The sequence below is a fragment of the Mandrillus leucophaeus genome, unplaced genomic scaffold (genome assembly GCF_000951045.1).
Source record: "Mandrillus leucophaeus isolate KB7577 unplaced genomic scaffold, Mleu.le_1.0 Scaffold439, whole genome shotgun sequence".
Classification (NCBI taxonomy): domain Eukaryota; kingdom Metazoa; phylum Chordata; class Mammalia; order Primates; family Cercopithecidae; genus Mandrillus; species Mandrillus leucophaeus.
In genome coordinates this window covers 9,366-13,487 of record NW_012104687.1, presented here as the reverse complement: position 1 = coordinate 13,487, position 4,122 = coordinate 9,366, and positions in this window count along the sequence as shown.

Sequence of the window (4,122 nt, the reverse complement as noted above, 5' to 3'; positions counted from 1 at the left end):
CCGCCCTCCCTCCCTTGGTCCTTTCCTTCCTCCTTCCCTCCCTCCCTTCTTTCCTTTCTTCCTTTCTGCTTTTCTTTTTCTTTCTTTCTCATGCTCTCTCTTTTTCTTTCCTTTTCATTCTCTCTGCTTTTTTGAGTAGATCACACTGTATTGAAACCTACATTATTTACCAGAATCTCTGGAGCTGCTTCTGTCTTGCAGGCAGGGAGCTCGTCCAGTAGCCCTTAGCTCCTCCCAGCCCCTCCTTTGATTTGTGGGTTCCACTGGGGTAGCTGCTGAGTCTCAGTGGTTTCTAGTCTTCACCAAGGTCTGCCCACCCAGATGGTTTGTACGTGTCTTTACCACAAACCTGCACTGTCTAGATTGCTGAGGCTGCTTCTCCCTAACTGATCTGCTGTTTTCCGGGGCACCCCAGGATTCGAGGTAAATGGCATAGGCCTGGAAATCTCCAAATGCTCTGACTCCAGGTTGGTGCACTTCAATGCCAAGTACTAACCACACAATAACAGGATGCCACCAGAACCTTGATATGCGACTGCTGCATCCTATTTTAAAAAAAAATTAATAGACATTATTTTTTAGAATGGTTATAGGTTTACAGAAAAATTGAGTGGATAGTACAGAGAGTTCCCCTAGGCTCCCATGTCCTCCAGGACACAATTTCCCCTATAAGTATGTTGTATTAGTGTGGTCCATTCGTTACAATTGATGAACCGCTGTTGATACATCATTATCAACTAAAGTCCATAGTTTACATCAGAGTTCATCTGAGTTTCACAGATTATGGGTTTTGGCAATTACATAGTGTCCTAAATCCCCAATACAGCATCATGCAAAATAATTTCACTGCTGAAAATTCCCTGTGCTTCACCATTTCATGCGTCTACCTCTCCTCCACTCCTGACAACCACTCATCATTTTACTACTTCTATCTTTTTGACTTTCCAAGAATGTCCTCGAGTTGGAATTGTACAGTATGTAGGTTTTCAGACAGGCTTCTTTCTAGCATTGTCTACTTTAAGTTCCTCCATGTCTTTTCATGGCTTGATAGCTTGCTTTTTAAAATCACTGAATCAGATTTCGTTGTGGGGCTACAACACAGTTTGCTTATTCATTCACTTGGTGAAAGACATCTTGGGTACTTCCAAGTTTTGGCAATTATGAATAAAATTGCTGTAACTACTTATGTGCAGGATTCTGAGTGAACTTAAGTTTTCCAGAGTGATTGTACCCTTTTGATTTCTACTGGCTATGGAGAGTTCTGGTTGCTTTTCATCTTTGACAGCATTGGTGTGTTCACCTTTTTGAATTTTAGCCATTCTAGTAGGTTTACAGTGATATCTCATTTTTGTTTTAATGTGCAATTCCCTAATGCCAAATGATTTTGAGCATCTTTTTCATATGCTTATTTGCCATCTGTGTATCTTATTAATGAGGTGTTCAGATCTTTCACCAATTTTTTCTTTTTTTTTGGCTTTGTGTTGTTTAGTTCTCAGAATTCTTCATATATTTTGGAGAGAAGTTTTCCTACCAGATTATTTTGTAAATATTTTCTGCCAGTCTGTGACTTGCTTTTTCCATTCTCTTAACAGTGTCTTTCACAGAGCAGAAGTTTTTAATTTTAATGAGATTCAACTTAATTTTTTTTCATTAGTATATTGTGCTTTTGGTTTTGTATCTAAGAAGCCATCGTTGAACCCAAGATCCGTGAGATTTTCTCGAATGTTATCTCCTAGGATTCTTAGGGTTTTGCACCTTGTAGCCTTTTGCTAGCTGTGAGGACAAGTGATGGCTCCCTAGCTCTTTCCATGTTGGACTAGAAACCCAAAAGTTCGTTTAAAGAATGACTTGTTATAAAAGTCACCCGTTGTCAACATACGACTCAATCATTTCAGCTGATTTATGGAATTGTGCAGCCATCAGCAGAGTTTCTACTTCAGCACATTTTGTCGCTTCCCCAAATTCCTTTGAATCTCTTTGTAGTCATTTCCTAATCCCTGGTCCCCATGACTGGGTCTGAATAGAATGAATATTTGGAAAGCAGACTTCATTGTATTTATATTTTCATATGTTTGGGACTTTATATAGTGGACTATTGTGTTCATTTTGTGACAAGTAGAGAAGAGATTGCATTCTAGGGATGGTTTTTTTGGGACACATAACAGTAGTCCTGTTTATGGCTCTCCTTGAATTGGTTCATCTGTGTTGGTGACCGGTATTTGCTACCAGACCTTGTCTGGTGAGCACAAGGAAAGGAATTTTTAAAAATCTGCTGTTAAAATCGAGATGATACATTTTCATGTAATAATATGTGGAGTTAAGTAATGAACTATCTTTATTTGTTATTTATTTATTTATTTCCTTTTTGAGATGGAGTTTTTCTCTATTCCATGGACTGGAATGCAATGGTGCGATCTCAGCTCACTGCAACCTCCACCTCCTGGGTTCAAGTGATTCTCCTGCCTCAGCCTCCTGAGTAGCTGGGATTATAGGTGCCTGCCACTACGCCTGGCTAATGTTTGTATTTTTAGTAGAGACAAGGTTCCTCCGTGTTGGCCAGGTTGGCTTCTAATTCTTGACTTCAAGTGATCCACCTGCCTTGGCCTCCCAAAGTGCTAGGATTACAGACATGAGCCACGGCCCGACCTGAACCATTTTTATGCTTTCAGAAATGTGATTGATAACGGTAAAGCCACACTCCCCATGTGCCTGAAATACCCCTCATTGTCTTCTTCAGGTGGCAAGGGCTCTGGAACAGCCACATAAGAGTGAGGGCAATATTTTTGCAATAGTTCTTTCATTCATTGATTGGTTGATTGATTTTCTCTCATAGAGGGGTTAGCATCCATGTGTCTGAAATTGAAATTCAAGAGGAGAGACAGACACCTGTACTAGTTTTCTCTTGCTGCCAATTATCACATTACTGTAAACCAGTGGTTTGAAACCACAGAAGTCTGGAATGAAGTGTCTGGGTTCTCTGCTCAGAGTCATGTGAGGCAAAAATCCAGGAATGGGCTGGCTGTGTTTTCTTCTAGAACTTAAGCTATTTCTCCCAGTTCACTACAGATATTGAAAGAGTTCCTATGCTTGTTTGTGGGGGACTGAGGGCCCTTCATCTTTGCTGACTGTCAGCCAGGAGACACTCTGACTTCAGAGGTCCCCTGCTTTCCTCCTTATCTGTCTTTTCCTTTATCAACCAATAGCAGCTCGTGGAGTCCTTCTCAAGCTCCTATCTTCTCTGACTTCATCTTCTCCAACCAGCCCCAGAAAGTTGTCATGTATGGAGTGATGTGATTAGATCCAGTGCATGCAGGTAACCTCACCAGCTTAAAGTCATATAACTGGCATATAACAACATAATCACAGGAATGGTGTCTCATCACCTTAACGGGCTTTAGAGACAAGGGTGTGGCATGTTTGGGGACCATTTCAGAAATTCCATCTACCGCAGTATTCACATTCCCCCAACTGCGAAATGCATTCACCCTCTCCCCTAAGGTTTCCGAATTTCATGTCATTAAAGCATTAGTTCAACATGAAAAATGTCATGTAGACCACATCAGATGAAAAGTTTAAAATCCCATTTAAAACATCCACACCAGGTGTGGATGAGGCTTCTGAGGGTGTCCGTTAAGTACAGATCCTTGACATAATTCCCTTTCCTCCATCGACCTGTGAAACTGAACGAACAGCTTATCTGCCCCTAATGTGAAATGACGGGACAGACACGGAATAACAACTACAGTGATTCTAGTTGAAAATGAGGGAACAAGGAAGGGATAAAGAAGTCACTGACCCACAATAGTTTGGAAATGGAGCTGGGCAAAATCCAGCAGGAGTTTTTAAATTAGGATCCACAGCCTGGGACCGACCGGCTGTCCTGTGAGTCTTCGCCTCTGGGCTCTCTGCACTGCATTTCTTGAGACCATGATTATTCATCTCTTTTCTCACACTCTTTTGTGTATGGCTCCTATTGCACTGAAAATGTTTTTGAGATTCATCCGTGTTGTTTTGTGTGTCAGCAGTTTGTTCCTTTAGGCTTTCCATGGAATGAATGTATCACAGTTTATTGATCCATTGTTGTATTGACAGATGCTTGAATGTTTCCAGTTTTTCCTATTA